Genomic DNA, 20,870 nt, shown 5'->3' on the forward strand with positions numbered 1-20,870 from the left:
GGGAAAGAACGGGCACCTCCCCCCGCCCCCGCGGGAAAGAACGGGCGCCTCCTACCCCCCCCGCGGGAAGAACGGGCGCCTCCTACCCCCCCCGCGGGAAAGAACGGGCACCTCCCCCCGCCCCCGCGGGAAAGAACGGGCGCCTCCTCTCCCCTCCCCCACCCCCCGCGGGAAAGAACGGGCACCTCCCCCCGCCCCCGCGGGAAAGAACGGGCGCCTCCTACCCCCCCCGCGGGAAAGAACGGGCGCCTCCTACCCCCCCCGCGGAAAGAACGGGCGCCTCCTACCCCCCCCGCGGGAAGAACGGGCGCCTCCTCTCCCCTCCCCCACCCCCCGGCGGGAAAGAACGGGCACCTCCCCCCTCCCCCGCGGGAAGAACGGGCGCCTCCTACCCCCCCCGCGGGAAAGAACGGGCGCCTCCTCTCCCCTCCCCCACCCCCCGCGGGAAAGAACGGGCGCCTCCTACCCCCACCGCGGAAAGAACGGGCGCCTCCTACCCCCCCCGCGGGAAAGAACGGGCGCCTCCTCTCCCCTCCCCCACCCCCCGCGGGAAGAACGGGCGCCTCAGGCTGACTGCAGCATTCTCCGTGCCTGAAGCACTTTCACACAGGTAGGAAGATGGTTTATTTAATCTTATCTTTGTTTATAAATGTTTATTCAGGTTGGATTTATTTGTATAATATTTGTAGAAGTATAAATAAGGATTTATTGTACAATTTAATGACTTCCCTTCCCACCCCCCCTCGTTCTGGACGCCTAATTTGTAACCTACGCCTGATTTTTTAATGTGTAGAACAGGTTTTTTCAGTTCTACAAAAATCTTCACTTGCTACATTCTAACTTAGTTTGGAGTACGTTTTCACTGTGGAAACTTTCAAATCAGGCGTCAGTGGCCGGACACGCCCCCTTTTGAAGAAAAAATTCTGTTCCAAAGTAGAACTGTTCTACCTGACTGGAACAGCAGAAAAAAAAATGTGGAGAATTGCGATTTTTCAGATAGTCCGTTCTCCACCAGTTGCTCCTAAAAATCAGGCGCAAATCATGTGGAAACTTGGGCCCCAGAAATGTATCAATAGAATCAATTTCCACCAGTTTCTTTAAACCCAATCACATAATTTATTTCTAGTGGGCTGGATGGAGGAATATGATCCATGTAAAACATTGTTATCGTTTTACTTGAACTGAATGCTCAGAAAATATTGGAGTGGGAACTAACTGGATAATAGCACTGCTGGCAACATTTGCGGAATATATTCATGCAGCCAAAACGCACAATGACAACCTGGGACTGTGCGGCACTGAATACTCGGGGAAAAACAGTTAAAGGCTTCGTCCCTGGGTGGGCTCGAACCACCAACCTTTCGGTTAACAGCCGAACGCGCTAACCCATTGCGCCACAGAGACTGATGGAAGTGTAATGTGCACGACATCACAAACCAGGATGTCAGTCAGTTAAAGCTTCAGATTGCTCCGACCGGGATGGAACTTGTCCACTCTCAGTTGGACTTTTCCCAAATAAATGGAGGGACATTCATTGTGGATGTGTGGAAGCAGTCTGGTTCCGCACACTGCAGACACTTCCATGTCACCACCAACCAGCTCTCCCACAACCGGTGTGATCTACCTTCCAGCCTTCCGGTGCCTTGTCTGTGACAAAGTATTCTGATTGTCCCGAAGCCGGTATTAGGTTTGAATTCCTTTTCAGCTCCTGACTGCGGATAGTCCTGTGATTAAACGGGAACTAAATGTTTACAGGGACAGTTGGATTCACCGTTTCTTTGCTCGGTGAAATTTCAAAGATTGAAAGCGACGCACATCAACCCCAAACCTCCCGTGAGATGGAAGCTCAGTTGCTGTTTCAAGCTTGAATGCAGGTATAAGCAGAACTTATTCAAAGAAAGTCCAAGTCCCTGAGACGCCTGATTATTTGCACCAAACTCTTTGCAAAGAGTTGAGGCTCATGTTTGGTGATCTGGGCACATCTTTCCCCAAACTACAACACTTCAAACATAACTCAAAGGCTGTAAAGCGCTTTGGGGCATCATGAGTTCCTGAAAGGCGCTGCAGATATGCAAGTCCTTCTTTGCAAAAGTTCGATGCAATTTAAAAATTTGCGAGCAATATCAGGGCTCCTCTGGGACCCCTCGTAAATTTCAATTAACAACTCCGAAGGGAGAATCACAGCCCGAGACCAACGAGCCAACTGTTTGACAAACGTGAAGATAAGGTGTAACCATTTCAAAGCATTTTTTTGTTTTTCGCTATTCAGAACATAAGAACTTAAGAACTAGGAGCAGGAGTAGGCCATATGGCCCCTCGAGCCTGTTCCGCCATTTAATATGATCATGGCTGATCCGATCATGGACTCAAGTCCACATCCCTGCCCGTTCCCCATAAGCCTTATTCCCTTATCAGTTAAGAAGCTATCTCTGTCTTAAATTTATTAAATGTCGTGGCTTTCTCAGCTCTCTGAGGCAGTGAGTTCGACAGATTTACAACCCACTGAGAGAAGAAATTCCTCCTCATCACAGATTTAAATGGGTGGCCCCTTATTCTGAGATTATGCCCCCTAGTTCTAGTCTCCCCTATCAGTGGAACCATCCTCTCTGCATCCACCTTATCAAGCTCCCTCATTAACTTATACGTTTCGATAAGATCACCTCTCATTCTTCTGAATTCCAATGAGTAGAGGCCCAACCTATTCAACCTTTTCTCATAAGTCAACCCCTCATCTCCGGAGTCAACCCAGTGAACCTTCTCTGAACTGCCTCCAAAGCAAGTATATCCTTTAGTAAATATTGTAAGTGTTTGTGATCCTCGCCAAATTGCCAGACGGACGGTTTGAATCGCCCCCACCTTCCGAAAGTTTGAGATGCGGGAATTATTATTCAGAGTGTAAATTAAATGAGTCACGGAAAGGGATGCTTCGGTAATAAATCGTAGTATATTTATTTGGTCTAACATACAATGGCTAAAACATGCACTGCTAAACGAAATCACTGTCTCTGTGGAGAATAAAATCCCGGTTACAAACAACATACATACAGTACAGAAATGAACCTAGTAACACGCAGTAATTCCCTGGTGGATTCTAACCCCACCCCTACCAATGAATTACCCTCCCCAGAATAGCCCTGAAAAGCTTCACTTCTGAGAAAAGCCTGAGCCCTTACCCAGCTGGCCTGGGATATCTGGTTACTGGCTTGGGACACTCGCGACCATGTTCACCACCACACGCAGCCCGTTTCCTTGCTCAGCTCAGCTGTGGGAAGTCACTGCCTGGTCTTCAGTCTCGGTGGCTTCTTCTGCAGTACTGCGGCCCCTTCCTCTGGTACATCGATCGGTGGAGTGAGAGCAAGAGCGAGAGGGGGCTCTCTCTAGACACAAGCTGCAAGCTGCAAGCTCCAAGCTTCACACCAAGCTCCAAGCTAAAAATAAAGTGGAAAGGACCCTGTCTTTCTGGGAGTCTTGCTACCCCTATCTTTCCCGCCAATCTTTAAAACCCCTTTGTTTCTAAGCACGGGTACTTAGTCAGTGATGGGCCATCCCACCCATGCATTGGGCTGATGGCCCTTAGTCTGGGCATCTCTCTGAGCCTTTGTGTTGGGAAAGACCCAGCTCCTCCTTGGCTGGCCAGGCTGGTGGGTTCATTGTTCTCTGTCTCCTTCTGAGATGGAGGTGAGAAGTGCTTTTACAAATTAGAGTGGCTTTGTCAGTGGCCCCCCTTCCTGGCCAACAGCTCTTTTGTCAATGGATGACTGACAGGTCTTTTGTCCCAGCTAACTTTCATGCGGTCTCTGGAGTTTTAACAAAACCAGCTTTTTCACATATCTGCGCAGGGTGTCCCCAGCACAGGGAAAATAGCCTCAGAAAAATAAAATCCACAAAATATTCTCAACTGAGTCCATTCTTTAAACAGAAACATTGCGATCTCTTCATTCTGCTCTGCTAATTATCGACCTTGCCACGTAAAAAGTGCGTTGGCATTGCAATGCATTAATGTAAAATGAATGTAAAGAAAATGCAACGTTTTGTCGAGTGCAAAACATGCAGTGTCTGCATTTCAAAAAGCATTGCTTTTATTCATCCTGCGGAATGCATATTGCACAGATAATCTCAGCACACATTGTGCAGGCAAAGGCAGCATTAGACAACAAAGTGATTTGTCCTCCGCTGATTTGGAGCAGATAACTGACGGTTGAGCACACAATTTGATAACTCGACTTGTAGATCAAGCATCAATGAAAAAGGCAACAAAACTGCCCACCAGCACCAGGTGTCTTTCACTTGTTTGTCCCAAATTTGCAGCAGCTGGGACAACAAGACTTTAGGTTTCACCAAGATTTGAACTCAGATCACTGGATTTAAAGTCAAAAGAGCTCACCATTACACCATGGAACCAACTATGCCAAAACTTTTGAAACATACTTCGTCACAGACAAGGCACTGGAAGGCTGGAAAGTCGATCACACCGGTTGTGGGAGAGCTGGTTGGTGGTGACATGGAAGTGTTTGCAGTGTGCGGGACCAGACTGCTTCCACACATCCACAATGAATGTCCCACCCTTTACTTGGGAAAAGTACAACTGAGAGTGGATAAGTTCCATCCCGGTCGGAGCAATCTGAAGCTTTAACTGACTGACACCCTGGTTTTGCATGTCTTGCAGTGTGTATCTGTGGCGCAATGGTTTAGTGCATTCGGCTGGTAACTGAAAGGTGGGTAATCCAAACCCATCTCCGGGCGAAGCCTTTTAATGTTTTTCCCCGAGGATTCGGTGCCGCACAGTTCCGGGTTGTCATTGTGCATTTTGGCTGCACGAATATATTCCGCAAACATTGCCAGCTGTGCTGTTATCCAGTGAGTTCCCACTCCAATACTTTTATGAGCATTCAGCACAAGTAAAATGAAAACAATTGTTTACATGGATCATGTTCCTCCATCCAGTCCAATCAAAATAAATTATGTTATTGGGTTTAAAGGAACTGGTGAAAATTGATTCTATTGATGCATATATCGAACTGGAACTTTGGTCTCAAGTGCTCCTCCTATCAAGAATAGACACACACACAATCAATGGTTTTACAACTGAGTCATGAACACTTACAATTTCTCATACAGCATGTCAATGAGATAGGGATAAAAATTCATCACATGTGAAGAGAAAATGAATGATTAAAGATACTAGTGTCCCTCAGTAACTATATTATTATTTATTTCATCCTGAAAAAGGTGATCGGTTATTTAACTGTGATTAAATGAATTCTTATTTTTTCATATTAGCTGCATGTCGTCAATTTTATAAGGTTTTGAATTGAAAAAAGCTGTTGCAGAAGTTACCGCCCTGACCTGGAATTGAAGCTGTTTTTCGGTGGTATAAGGGGTGGTTTTACCCAATCATTTAAAGGTGATTTCAAAGAATCACGTGACGTTAAATTCAGATCAAGGTTACGATGTGTTTCGGTGTGAAACAAGTGGATTGAAAAGAATATTAATGACACCAAGCATTACGATGCAGCGATGCAGCAATGCAGCGTTCCCTGGTGGTCCAGTGATTAGGATTCGGCGCTCTCACCACCGCGGCCCTGGGTCGATTTCCGGCCAGGGAAATTGCACTTCCATCAAAATTAAAACCTTAGAAGAAAGAGTTACATGCATCTCATGTGAAAAAAAGATTCATTGATTTAAACATCATTAATTAATCCATTGTAGAACTTCAATCATTTATTTTGCCCTGAGTACGTGAGGAACATTTATCCCTACCTCATTGTATTTTAGGAGCATGGTCCAGCCCCGGTATCTCCACCTGTGAAAGTAGGAAACTGCTGGAAATACACAACGGGACGGGTAGCCTTTGACAAACAATTAAACCCAGGTTACAGACTCTCTTCCTTCCCCTGCTCTTTGCGGGACACTTGTTCCCCTTTAATTTTACAGACTGACTGAGTTCACTAACCGCGGGGAGAGAGTAGGTGCCTCCGCGGCCCCACTGTGCTAACATGGAAGATAACACGATGGGGATGTGGGGTGGTGGGTGGGGATCAGTGACATGTTTGTGTAAAGGGCAGCGGAGGAGAAGGATTGACAGCTGTCAGTGAGGGACAGAAGTTGTTTAAGGTGAGCCAACACATTCCCGATCAGCACAGAAGGCATTCACTGGTCAGCTGCCCTCTGCTGTACTTCTGGTCAGAGCGGTTTCCGCAGTGGAGCCGTTATCACGTTTGCTTTCCACGCGAAAGGATCCCGCACAGAAATATTATGTTAAAACTTGCTGTGGATGAACAACCATGGGCGAGTTTATTCTCCTGTCAAAAGGGCGACAGTGGCTTCTCCCTTATTCTTTAATTGCTCTTTATTTCACTTCACTAAATAGATATATTTGAGTGAGAGAAATTGTTCCAGAGTGTCACCCACTTCATCTTTTGTTCCCTTTTAAACACATAAAATGAGGCCGGTGGAATAAATACAGAAAACAAAGCCGAGGGATACAGACAAGAGGATGAGAGAAGGGGAAATACTGTCCCCACCCAGAACTAATGCAGAAACCCCTCTGCTGCGCTCGGGGTGGCCACCCACAGCCTGGATACACTAACGTCCCAACAGTTCATTGACTGTCGGAGTGGGACCGTGCGACGCTTCAGAAGACAGGACGAAAAAGCAAAGTCACTGATTCAGTCCCATGTGCTTCTCTGACTGACACCGGGGAAACGGTGAGACAGATTTTGGAGCATAGGTCTGGTTATTGTGAAACAGCAAAGAAAATATGAAGTCTGGAATTAAATTATTTAATGTGTATCCTGCTCGTTTAGTGGTTAGGCATTCACAGAGGGAGCCCGAGTTCGGAAAGTAACTTTTTAATTCAAACTTTTTTCAAATAATTACATGCAATTAATTAAACTCTGTGGGAGGTGGGGTGATTAAAACATCACCGATCGGAAAGGAATTGCCCGCGGGAAGCCTCCAACCGGAATTTTTGGGCCAATATTCCCACCCGGATTGTTTTGCAGACTTACAGTCAATACTTCAATAACTGAACTGTAATAATTTCAGGAGCTTTCATCATAGATGATATTTTACACCCTATCTGACTGAACACACTCTGAATTTTTGAAATTGGTTTAAAATGTTCATTGCTCAGAAGACAAGTAACCTGGGGTACGCCAGGCCAGTGCACCACAAGGCCAGAGCGGTGCCGTACGTGATGTGGGAAAAAACAGAAGGCGAATTGGACCGCCTGCTGAGAGAAGGCATCATCTTGCCAGTTGAATTCAGTGACTGGGCGAGCACGATTGTATCGGTGCTCAAGGCGGATGGGTCGGTCAGGATATATGCTGATTACAAAGGTCACCATCAATCGGGTGTCACTCCAGGACCAGTACCTGTTATCGAAAGCGGAGGACCTCTTTGCGACACTATCCGGTGGCAAAGTTTTTTCAAAATTGGACCTGACCTCAGCTTACATGACCCAGGAGCTGGCGAGTGAGTTGAAAAAGCTGACCACCATCACGACACACAAGGGGTTGTTTGAGTACAACAGATGTCCATTCGGGATTAGCTTGGCCGCCGCGATCTTCCAACGAAATATGGAAAGCCTCCTCAAGTCGATTCCAGGGACGGTGGTTTTTCAGGACGACATCCTCATCACGGGTTACGATACTGAAGAACACCTCCACAACCTGGAGGAGGTGCTACGCAGACTGGACCGGGTAGGACTGCGACTGAAAAAGGCGAAGTGCATCTTCCTTGCTCCAGAGGTAGAATTCCTGAGGATGAGGGTAGGAGTAGACGGGATGAGCCCTACTGTGTGCAAGATGGAAGCGATCCAGAGAGCACCCAGACCTCGTAACACGACGGAGCTGCGTTTGTTCCTGGGGCTCCCCAACTATTTGGGAACTTTCTTCCCAAATTGAGCACGCTGCTAGAGCCGCTACACGTGCTCCTAAGCAAAGGTCGCGAATGGGTCTGGGGGGACAGCCAGGAAAGGGCTTTTAATAGAGCACACAATTTGTGATGTTCCAACAATCTGTTAACACGATATGACCCATGTAAGAAACTTGTGTTAACGTGCGATGCGTCGTCCTATGGTGTCGGGTGTGTGTTGCAGCATGTCAATGCCAAGAGTCAGTTACAGCCGGTAGCTTATGCCTCCAGAAGTCTGTCCCAGGCAGAAAGGGGCTACGGGATGATAGAAAAGGAGGCGCTCGCATATGTATATTCGGTAAAGAAAATGCACCAATACCTGTTTGGCAGGAAATTTGAGCTGGAGACAGATCACAAACCCCTCACGTCACTTTTGGCCGACAACAAGGCCATAAATGCAAACTTATCGGCCCGCATACAGAGGTGGGCACTCACGTTAGCCACCTATGACTACACAATTCGGCACAGACCGGGCACTGAAAACTGCGCCGATGCACTCAGTAGGCTCCCACTTGCCACCACTGAGGGGGCTACCGAGCATGCTGCTGAGATGGTCATGGCTGTTGAAGCTTTCACAAGCGATGGCTCACCCGTGACAGCCCGTCAGATTAAAGTCTGGACAAATAGAGACCCTAGTCAAGAAATGTGTCCTGAATGGGGACTGGGCAGCCACGTACAGGGCATGCCCTGAGGAATTTAAACAATTTCACAGGGGCAGGGATGAACTCTCGATTCAGGCCGATTGCCTACTGTGGGGAAACCGCGTAGTCATGCCCCAGATGGGCAGAGAGGTGTTCATCAGAGAACTCCACAATGAGCATCCGGGCATTGTCATGATGAAGGCAATTGCCAGGTCACACGTTTGGTGGCCAGGGATAGATGCAGATCTGGAAGTTTGTGTTCGCAGGTGCAACACGTGTGCCCAGCTGGGCAATGCACCCAGGGTAGCCCCCCTTAGCCCCTGGCCATGGCCCGCCAAGCCTTGGTCACGCATCCATGATGACTACGCAGGTCCTTTCATCGGAAAAATGTTTTTGGTTGCAGTAGAAACCCATTCCAAATGAATCGAGTGTGACATTTTAAATTCAAGCACATCCTCTGCCACGGTAGAAAGTCTACGGGCAATGTTCGCCGCCCACGGTCTACCAGACATCTTGGTCAGCGACAATGGCCCGTGCTTCACAAGCACTGAATTCCAGGACTTCATGGCAGGCAATGGAATTAACCATGTCAGAAAGGCACCGTTCAAGCCAGCCTCAAATGGCCAGGCAGAGCGAAAAGTGCAGATAATCAAACAGGGGATGCTCAGAATCCAAGGGGGTTCCCTACAAAGCCACTTATCACGCCTCCTGTTGGCCAATAGATCCCGACCACACTCGCTCACAGGGGTTCCACCCGCAGGGCTGCTAATGATAAGGACGCTCAAAACCCGTTATTCTTTATACACCCCACCATGAAAGAAATTGTTGAGAGCAGGCGCCAATCACAATATAACTACCATGGCAGGAATGCGAGGGCTCGATATATTGGTGTAAACGACCCTGTTGTTGTCCATAACTACACTGCAGGGCCTAAATGGCTTGCAGGCACTGTGATTGCCAAAGAGGGCAATAGGATTCTGGCAGTTAAACTTACCAATGGACAAATCTGCCGCAAACACGTGGATCAAACAAAAAGGAGGTTCAGTAACCCCATAGAAGAAGCAGAGGAAGAACACGATATAGAGTTCACTCCAGCACAGGTGACCGAACATCGGAACCAAAGGGAGGAGAGCCCAGTCACTGTGGGCAGTCCGGATAGGCCTGAGGCACCGCAAACAGCAGACACACAGGCCAGCGCCCAACAACCGGAGCCCCAACTCAGGCGCTCTACACGAGAGCGTAAACCACCAGAGAGACTCAACCTGTGATCCCAATAAGACTTTGGGGTGGTAGGTGATGTCATGTATTCAACCAGCATTGTAACCCATGTATAAACTGACAAGTTGTACACTGTGAGAACAATGACCACTAGGTGGTGAACTTGTGGGAGACACTCCTAACCTGGACCTTCAAGTATAAAAGGGGAAGCTCCACTCACTTCCATCACTTGTGTGCTAAGGAATAAAGGACAGGTCACAGACTGACCTTCTCTCAAGCATTGGCCTCGTGTGCATTTATACTGTACAGGAAGGACGTATCACTTATGACTCCAGGAATCCGGTGCAACTTTTGTTCAAATTAACAGGAGCAACTATTTCACAGAAAAACTCTTCTCTAACATAATGTTTTTAGATCATGCACTGGTCGATCATTCTTCGGTGCAAAGTGGATGAACTGACCATTCCCCATATTGAACCCCAGTAATCACAGTCAATGGGATATTTAATAGAGATTTACAGAATTATGGGGAAACTGTTTCCACGGGCAGGAGTGTCGGTAACCAGAGGACACAGACATAAGATAATTGGTAAAAGGAAAAATCCGGGGCGGGGGATGTTGGGTGAGGAGATGTATTTTTACCTGCTCCTGATCCTTACATGTTTATGATCTTATGACCTTCCACAGAAGAACAAACTCATCCCTGAGCATGTATGAGGAGAAAGCTCCAGAAAATATTCAATATTCCCACCCGGTGAGCTTTCGCGTGTGAGGCGAACGTGTTAACCGCGACACTGCGGAAACATCTCCACTTTCAGCACCAGGTCAGAATGAAATGTTAAGCGAGCAGGTGAACTGCTGAATCCCACTTTAAAGGAATTGGTCGTGGTGCCAAACAAATGGGTTTTGCTCAATGACGAAAAGGAAGAAGTGGGATTCGAACCCACACTTCCAGAAAAAACTACAAACTGAACACAGCACCTGAGACCGCTCGGCCATCCTGACTATTTAATGCTGTATGTGGCCATCTGCAGGTTGATGTTTCAATTTATTTCACAGCAAATATATTCTAAAATGATGTTTCTGCCTGGGTTTGAACATGAGACCGTTTGAGTGTGAGAAACTAAGATGATAACCGCGACACTAAGGAAACCCCTGTTTAACTGCCTGCCCAGAGAGAAGTGTGAAGCCAGAAGGTGTAATTCTGAATCCCTTTCTGTGAAAAAATCATTACACAAACATTTCTCTGACCGAAGCTGCACAAGTCAAAAATGTTCCTTTCAAAGTCGTTAAACTCCCAACTTTCTGTGCCCCTCGAATCTTCTGAATCAGAAAGCTCTAGTTGTACCGACTCAATCCATAAATAACAAATAAAAACAGAAATGCTGGAAATCTCAGCTGGTCAGACAGCATCAGCGTTTTTACCAGGAGACTAAGCTCACCTCCGATTGTTCATCCACAGCAAGTTTAAACATAATATAGAATCATGGAACGGTTACAGCACGGAAGTAGGCCGTTCGGCCTGTCGAGCCCGTGCCGACTCTCAGCTAGTCCCACTCCTCCGGCCTTTACCCGTACCCCTGAGATATTTTTCCTTCAGATACTTATCCAAATCCATTTTGAAAGATAAGATTAATTCTGCCTCTGCCACCCTTTCAGGCAGCGCATTCCGGATCTTAACCACTCGCTGCCAAATGGCCTCCTCCTGTTCCTATGTTCCTGTGTATAAAGTCTGGGAAACACGAGATCAATTCCTGCCACTCTCACAGCCTTCCTAAATATAGCACCGTCATTCTATTCTCGTAAAACCAGCTCCTGAAGTATCGGCCAGCTGTGTTGTTCAGAGCTCTGGTTATGTTCCTAAGACAACATCTACCACCGTGTGTCTGTAGTGTAGTGGTTATCATGTTCCCCAAACACACCAAAGGTCCCCGGGTGGAATCACTTTGAAAAAATTAAAATCGACCGAATGGCCGACTCCTGTTCCTAATTCTTACGTTCTTATGATCTTATGTCCTTTCACTGGAGAACAATCTCTCCCCTGAACATGCTTGAGGAGAAAGTTCCAACAAAATATTTCCACCCGGTGAGCTTTCCCGTGTGTGAGGCGAACGTGTTAAACGCTACACTGCGGACACATCTCTACTTGCAGCACCAGGTCAGACGGAAATGTTAAGCGAGCAGCTGAACTGCTGAATCCCACTTTTAAGGACTTTGTCGTGGTGTCAGAACAAATTCTGGGTGAGCCTCCATTTGCCGGCGAAGTTTGAACTTGCGGTTAGAACATTTGCAAAGAATGACTGCATTTTTACGTGGCCTTTCAACAACTCAGGATATCCCCAAGTGATTTAAAGTCAATGAAGTACCGATGGAGCCTTGTAATGTGGGGAAAGATGTGCCCCAATCACCCCACATGCATCTCAACTCTTTCAGAAGCAAGAGAGTGTGTAACCTGGGTCTATAACATAAAGTAATGGGCTCATTAACGATTAAAGCTCATTATTAATCCTCTCACACACCTCAATTATGTTTATGCAATGCATCGATGGAAACTTCAATAACTGAACTTTACTGAGTTAAGGAACTTTAATCATTGATGAAGTTTTATCCCCTATCTGATTTTACACACACTGTATTTTAGGAGAGTGAGTTAAAATGCCCATCGCTCATGATACAAGGAACCTCGGGCTACTTTTTAAAATGTATTCCACAGAAAAATATTCGCCAAAATAATGTTTCTGTCCGTGCTCAAACCGGGGATATTTCACATGTGTGGCGAAGGTGATAACCGTTACACGACGGAAACCTCTGCTTACACCTCGAAAAAAAGCATCCTGCAGCGCTGCCTCACTTCCCAGCAACAGATCAAAGCCACAAACAAACCCATCGATTATTCCCACTTCCCCACCTCCACAGATACTGCCCGACCTGCTGAGTGTTACCAGCATTTTCTGTTTTTACTGAATACACAAACACGGGTATTCGTTCAAAATCAAACTGGAGGTGGCCACACACAGATTGAACAGAGCCAGAGAGACAGACAGGATCGGGAAACACAGGGAAATGGGACGGAACCAACAGGCGCCTCACCGACAGGGAACGTGATTAACATAATCCTTGCTAGCTCAGTAGATACAGCATGAGGCTCTTATTCTCAGGGTTGTGGGTTTGAGCCCCAGGTTGGGTGAATCATTATTGTTAAATTTTATGTCGCTTTCTTGGGCAAACTTCATTAATTAACCGATCAGCTTCTTTTGCACAGTGAAAGTAATGTTAACTGAGGGAGAGTCGATAATTGAATAATTGGTTCTGTGTTTTGCATGTTAACTGTTAAACCATATCCCATTTTACACACTGCACTTCAGGCATCTGATTCAGAATGTTCATTGTAACATGAATGTGTCCCTGGGGAAACAGTGAGACAGGTTTTAGAGCAAGGGTCTGGTTATTGTGAAACAGCAAACACAATATCAATTCCGGAAGAACAACAGCTAAATTAACTGATTTGAACACACAGCCTCCTGATCGGGAGTTAGACCCGTAACCTTTGCACCACGATGTCCAGATTCTACAACAGTCCCAACGGATCGGAAGGTAGAAAATGTAACATCGCTATTCAAGAAAGGAGGGAGAGAGAAAACCGGGAACTACAGGACAGTCAGTCTGACATCAGTCATCGGGAAAATGCTGTAATCCATTGTTAAAGAAGTGGTGTCAGAGCACTTCGAAAATTATAACATGATTTGACAGAGTCAACATGGTGTTATGTAAATGTCATGGGCAGGATCAGAAAATAATCAAATAAGACTAATGTTAAGCTGGCCTTCATATCTCGCGAACTCGATCACCAGCAAGTGATCAGGAAGGCCAATGGAATCTTGGCCTTTATTGCAAAGGGGATTGAGTATAAAAGCAGGGAAATCTTGCTCCAGTTATACAGGGTATTGTTGAGACAACACCTGGAATACTGCGTGCACTTTTGTTTTCCATATTTACGAAAGGATATACTTGCTCTGGAGGCAGTTCAGAGAAGGTTCACTCGGTCGATTCCGAAGTTGAGGGGGTTGACTTCTGAGCAAAGGTTGTTTAGATTGGGCCTCTACTCATTGGAATTCAGAAGAATGGGTGGTGATCTTATCCAAATGTATAAGATTATGAGGGGGCTTGACAAGGTGGATGCAGAGAGGATGTTTCCACTGGTGGGGGAGACTAGAACTAGATCTTAAAATAAGGGGCCGCCCATTTAAAACTGAGATGGGGAGAAATTTCTTCCCTCAGAGGATTGTAAATCTGTGGAATTCGCTGTCTCAGAGAGCTGTGGAAGCTGGGACATTGAATATATTTAAGACAGAAATCGATAATTTCTTAAACGATAAGGGGATAAGGGGTTATGGGGAGCGGGCAGGGAAGTGGAGCTGAGTGAATGATCAGATCAGCCATGATCTTATTGAATGGCGGAGCAGGCTCGAGGTGCAGTGTGGCCAACTCCTGCTCCTATTTCTTATGTTCGTATAACTGGAACACAAGGGGACAGATGTTGTGTGCAGCTGCACAAAGCCCTGGTTAGACCTCACTTGGGGGACTGTGTTCAGTTCTGGTACCGCACAGGCAGCATCTGCTTTTTTGCCAGGAGACGAAACTCGCCTCCGATTGTTCATCCACAGCAAGTTTAAACATAATGTTCCCGCCTGGGATAGAACCAGGAACTTTTCACATGTAAAGCAAACGTGATAACCACCACACTACAGAAACCTCTGTTACAAGAAGCACAACAGAGGGGAGCTGATCAGTGAGCTCCCTCGGTGCTGATCGGGACCGATGCTGATGTGGAAGCAAGTCATCCTCGACTCCGGGGGATTGCCTCAGAAGAAGAGAGGAGGATCAGGAATGTGTTGGCTCACCTTAAACAACTTCTGTCCCACACTGAAAGCTCTCAATCCTCTCCTCCGCTGCCCTTTACAGAAATGTCACGTAATTACCACCCACCATGTTCACTTCCACATCCTCACAGTGGGCCACAGAGACTCCTGCCGTCTCCCCGCGATCAGCGAACTCACCCAGTTTGTAAAGTTACACCCGGAACAAGTGTCCCGCAAAGGGCAGGAGAAGCCAGAGAGTCTGTAAACTCAGTGTGTAACAGAAAGTAACGGGGTTATTAACGGTGATAACAGCAATTCATCATCATAGGCTGTCCCTCGAAATCGAGGAAGACTTGCTTCCACTCTAAAAGTGAGTTCTCAGGTGACTGAACCGTCCAATATGGGAATTACAGTCTCTGTCACAGGTGGGACAGACAGTGGTTGAAGGAAAGGGTGGGTGGAACTGGTTTGCCACATGCTACTTCCGCTGCCTGTGCATGTGTTCTGCATACTCTCGGCGATGAGACTCGAGGTGCTCAGCACCCTCCAGATGCTCTTCCTCCACTGAGGGTGGTCTTTATCCAGGGACTCCCAGGTGTTGTTGGGGATGTTGCATTTTATGAAGTGGCTTTGAGGGTCCTTCAAACGTTTCCTCTGCTCACCTGGGGCTCGCTTGCCGTGCAGGAGTTCCGAGTAGAGCGCTTGCTTTTGGAGTCTTGTGTCAGGCATGTGAACAATGTGGCCCGTCCAAAGGAGCTGGTCGAGTGTGGTCAGTGCTTCGATGCTGGGGATGTTGTCCTGATTGAGGACGCGAATGTTGGCGCATCTGTCCTCCGAGGGGATTTGCTGGATTTTGCAGAAACATCATTGGTGGTATTTCTCCAGTGACTTGAGGTGCCCACTGTATAAGGTCAATGTCTCTGAGCTATACAGGAGGACGGGTCTCACTGCAGCCCTGTAGACCATGAGCTTAGTGGCAGATTTGAGGGCCTGATCTTCGAACACTCTCTTCCTCAGGCGGCCGAAGGCTGCACTGGCGCACTGGAGGCAGTGTTGAACCTCGTCATCGATGCCTGCCCTCGCTGATAATAGGCTCCCGAGGTATGCAATTATTAATCCTCTCACAGACCTCAATTATTTTCATGCGATAAACTGATTGAGAATAGAAAGAGGGTTAGTGCTCGGGATCTTAACCACTCGACCACCAAGGAAAAATTATGGTAATGGTATATATTATAAATATATATCTATATTAATAGAATCATAGAATCAGAAAGTTTCAGCACAGAGTGAGGCCATTTCGGCCCATCGTGTCTGCACCGGCCGACAAAGAGCTATCCAGCCTAATCCCACTTTCCAGCTCTCGGTCCATAGCTCTGTAGGTTGTGGCACTTTAAGTGCACATCCACGTATCTTTTAAATGTGGTGAGGGTCCCTCCCTCTACCACCCTTTCAGGCATTGAGTTCCAGACCCCCACCACCCTCTGGGTGATGAAATGTCCCCTCATATCTCCTCTAAACCTCCCCCAATTACTTTACTTCTACGCCCCCTGGTTGTTGACCCCTCTGCCAAGGGAAACAGGACCTTCCTATCCATTCTATCCAGGCCCCTCAATTTTATACACCTCAATCAGGTCTCCGCTCAGACACCTCTGTTGCAAAGAAAACAGATTCAGCATCTCCAAACTATCCTCATCGCCAAAATTCTCCGGACCAGGCAACATTCTAGTAAATCTCCTCTGCACCCTTTCCAGTGAAATCACATCTTTCCTGTAATGTGGTGACCAGAACTGCACGCAGTACTCCAGCTGTGGTGTAGCCAGTGTTTTGTTCAGTTCAAGCATAACCTCCTTGCTCTTGTATTCCATGCCTTGACTAATATAGGCAAGTATTCCATATGCCTTCTTAACCACATTAATTACCTGGCCTGCTACCTTCAGGGATCTGCGGACCTGCACTCCAAGGTCCCTTTATTCCTCTACACTTTTCAGTGTCGTACCATTTAATGTATATTCCCTTGCCTTGTTAAACCTCCCTAACTGCATTGCCTCACACTTATCTGGATTGAATTCCATTTGCCACAGTTCTGCCCACCTGACCAGTACATTGATCATCATCATCATAGGCGGTCCCTCGATCGAGGACGATTTGCTTCCATGAGTTCACAGGAGTTTCGATGAAGGACCCGATGTTCCAGTCCTGAATCCAATTGAGGGGGTGGAAGATGACTTTGTGTGGATTTTTTTAACGTGGGGTGACCGTTGCACATCAGCCACCACACGGGCTTGACAGAGCTGGGTCTTGGTCCAGTGGCAAGGGTTAACCAAGACGACAGGAGACCAGCTCTGCTGCACGGACCCAGTGCCCACACATATCGCAGTGTGGGCTGGGCCGTGCTGCCCCTGGGCCCTCGGCTCTTCTGGGCCCTGTCCCCTCATCTGTCGCACCTCCTCCACGATCAGTCGCCGCTCCTCCACCATAAACATTCACCGCATCTCGCCACAAACACTCACCGCTCATCCGCCCCGACCTTCCCACTCCTCTCTACCTGGGCCCTGCCGATGTTCCTGCTCACGCTCCAAAATGACGACCAGGGTTTTGATGACGTCACCCAGACGCCCATTTCAAAAACGTCGGTATTTGTTTAAATACCTTAAAAATGTTAACATATATGTAATAAAGCTTGAAGCACCTCCCGGAATTCCTTATAAGATGTGATTTTGGTTTGTTGATCCAGATTCCAGAATCCATGGAGAGATGTTACCCGTGGTATAAGGTGGTGTGGCTGGATTCCGATGGACTGCATGGATAGCTTACCAACTTCGCTTGTTGTTTTAGTATCATCGCGCTGGTCCCTCGGAGAACAGTGTGAAGTGCTGGGAGGATCAATGTGGCCAGGATTCGTGTCCTGGTCAATATTTATCCCTCAATCAACATCACAGAGACAGATGATCTGGTCATCATCACACTGCTGCCTATAGGAGCCTGCCGTGTGCAAATTGGCGGCTGTGTCTCCCACACTACAAGAGTGACCGCACTTCAAAAAGTACTTCATTGGCTGCAAAGCGCCTTGAGACATCCATTGATATCTTCCTGTAGTCCGCCACTTTCTTCTTCATTATCAACCACTCAGCCTGTTTTAGTGTCATCTGCAAACTTCTTACTCATACCCTCACCATTTCAGTCCAAACCATTGATGTATACCACAAAAAGCAAGGGACCCAGCACTGAGCCCTGCGGAACCCCACTGGATCACAAAATTACCCATCAACCATTACGCTTTGATTCCTGCCTCTGAACAAATTTTGGACCCAACTTGCCACTTTTCCCTTGAATCCCATGGGCTTTTACATTCGTAACCAGTCTGCCAAGTGCGACCTTGTCAAAAGCTTTGCTAAAGTGCATATACATTACATCATACCACTGCCCTCATCAACCCTCCTGGTTACCTCCTCGAAAAATGCAATCAACTTAGTCAGACATGACCTTCCCTTGACAAATTCATGTTGACTATCCTTGATTAATCCATGTCTTTCCAAATGAAGATTTATCCTGTCCCTCAGGAATTTTACAAATAATTGTAAAAGGTTCGGCTGGCCAGCCTGTATTTACTCAATCCCTTTCTCCCTTTTTAAACAAAGGTACAACGTTAGCAGTGCTCCAATCCTCTGGCCCCGCACCTGTAGCCAGTGAGGATTGGACAATGGTGGTCAGAGCCTCTGCTATTTCCTCTTTTGCTGCTCTTATCAGCCTGAGATACATTTCATCCTGGCCTGGGGATTTATCCACTTTCGAAGCTGCTAAACCACCAATACTTCCTCTCTCACTATGTTTATTTCATCTAATATTTCACACTTCTCCACCCTCATTCCAAAGTCCACATCGCCCCTCTCTTTTGTGAAATCAGATGCAAAGTATTCATTCAGAATCCTACCCAAGTCTTCTGCCTCCGTGTACAGATTCCCTTTTTGGACTCTAATAGGCCCCACTCTTTCTCTACTTATCATCATGCTCTTAATGTATTTGTAAAACATCTTTGGGTTTTACCAGATTTAATTGCCAACATTCTCTCATGCTCTCTCTTTGTTTTCCTGATATATTTTTTAATTGCACCTCTGCATCTCTGGAGTTTCTGCAGTATTGAGTTATCCGTATCTGTCATAAGCTTCCCTTTTTTTCGTTAACTTTCCCTGTCTGTCCCCTGACATCCCGGGAGCTCTAGATTTGTTAGTCCCACCTTTGTTTTAAGGGAACATACTTGCTCTGTCCCCTCAGGATCTCCTCCTTGAATGCCTCCCACTGCTCTGACACTGATTTACCAGCAAGTAGCCGTTCTCAGTCAACTTTGGCGAAATTCCTTCTCAGCTCAGCAAAATTGGCTTTACCCCAATTGAGAACTTTTATTCCTGGTCCCCTTTGTCCTTTTCCATAACTACCCTAAACCTTACTGAGTCTGATCACTCGCACCAAAATGCTCTCCCACTGATACCCCTTATACCTGCCCATCTTCGATCACAAGACCCAGTCCAGAACCGCTCCTCCCTTGATGGGCTTGTTACATACTGGATAAAGAATTTCTCCTGAATGCATTTTAGGAATTCTCCACCATCTGTACCATTCACACTATCATTTTCCCAGTTAATATTCGGGTAGTTAAAATCCTCCACTATTTCAGCTCTTTCGGTTTTGCACTTCTCAACATTCTGCCCATATATTTGTTCTTCTATCTCCCTCTAACTGCCCGGGGGTCTATAGTTCACTCCCAGTAGTGTGATCGCCCCTTTTTTGTTCTTTAATTCAACCCACATGGCCTTGTTTGATGACCCCTCTAACACATCTTTCCTTTTCACAGCTGCAGGATCGGTCAATAATCTCTCACAACTCAACTGAAAGCAGCTGGAATGTGCAGCTTTGAGATGGGCTTTCTGCATCGTCAGGGCTGGAAACTGTAGAGTTTGAATGTGTACCGAACTGTACAGAGCATTCAGTAAATATAGCAGGACTGGGAGACATTATGCTTTGTTAATACTGAACAAGAAATGCACATTATTCAATGCTTCTCATATTTAATTGAGCACGTTTTCAGCTGGTTTTGAAACGGGAACCTTTTCCATGTTAAGCGAATGTGATGACCACTACACTACGGAACCCATGCTTTCAAAGCAGACTGCAACCTGAATGCAGCAACTTAGACCGCTCGGCCATCCTGACTGCTCAATATTATGTGTGGCCACCTGCAGGTTGATTTTGAACTTTTGTGTCCTGTCGCATGAAGTAAATGAGGACAGCAGGCGTATCTCTGCCTGACACCGGGGAAACAGTGAGACAGACCTTGGAGCAAGGATCTGGTTATTGCGAAACAGCAAAGAAAATATTAATTCTGGAATTACCCAAAAGGACAGGGACCTCAACATGATTTAAACACGCAACTTTCTGATCAAGAGGCAGACACACCACCGCTGCACCACGAGGCCTAAACACTGAGTCTGAGATGTTCGTCTATATGAAGGTTCTGCAATAAAAGGGGCTTTAAAATCCCCGCCCATTCCCACTGGGTGTCAGAAGCAGCGCTCACCTGCCAGTCACCATATGTTTATTTGTTAAACTTTTGTGTTGCTTTCACGGGAAAGCATCATTAATTAACCCATCACCTTCTTTTGCACAATGAAAGAAATGTTAACTGAGGGAGAGTCGATACTTTAATCAATAAATACAGCAAATGCTGGAAATCTCAGCAGGTCAGGCAGCATTTGCTCGGAGACTAAACTCGGCTCTGATTGTTCATCCACAGCAAGTTTAAACATAATGCTCCCACTTGGGATCGAACCAGGGACCTTACACGTATAAAGCAAACATGACAACCACTACACTACGGAAACCTCTGGAACAGCAGCCCCAACAAAGGGGAGCTGACCAGTGAGCTCCCTCTGTGCTGAAGCAGCCCTGAACAAACACCCGGACTGAAAATTTCCAGAGTAATAACTTGTAACTGGAGCATCTAACAGTAAGGACGGCCGAGCGGTCTGAGGCGCTGCTTTCATTATTTGATTAAATTATCAATTCTCCCTCAGTTCGCATTTTTATCATTGTGCAAAAGAAGATCATGGGTTCATTAATGATATTGACCCGCGAAAGCAATATAAAAGTTTAATGAAAAGTAATCGCCCAACGTGGGGCTCGAACCCACGACCCTGAGATTAAGAGTCTCATGCTCTACCGACTGAGCTAGCCGGGC

At 46.7% G+C, this 20,870-nt stretch overlaps 2 non-coding genes across 2 annotated transcripts; both read right to left on the reverse strand.

Annotated features, from left to right (window-relative positions):
* Nucleotides 1-1,330: 1,330 nt before the first annotated feature.
* trnan-guu (transfer RNA asparagine (anticodon GUU)) lies at nucleotides 1,331-1,404 on the reverse strand. The gene has a single exon. It is a non-coding gene; the product is annotated as a tRNA-Asn (tRNA).
* A 19,393-nt stretch (nucleotides 1,405-20,797) lies between these two features.
* On the reverse strand, nucleotides 20,798-20,870 carry trnak-cuu (transfer RNA lysine (anticodon CUU)). Its single transcript has one exon. It is a non-coding gene; the product is annotated as a tRNA-Lys (tRNA).

The sequence above is a fragment of the Pristiophorus japonicus genome, chromosome 20 (assembly GCF_044704955.1).
Source record: "Pristiophorus japonicus isolate sPriJap1 chromosome 20, sPriJap1.hap1, whole genome shotgun sequence".
Taxonomy (NCBI): domain Eukaryota; kingdom Metazoa; phylum Chordata; class Chondrichthyes; family Pristiophoridae; genus Pristiophorus; species Pristiophorus japonicus.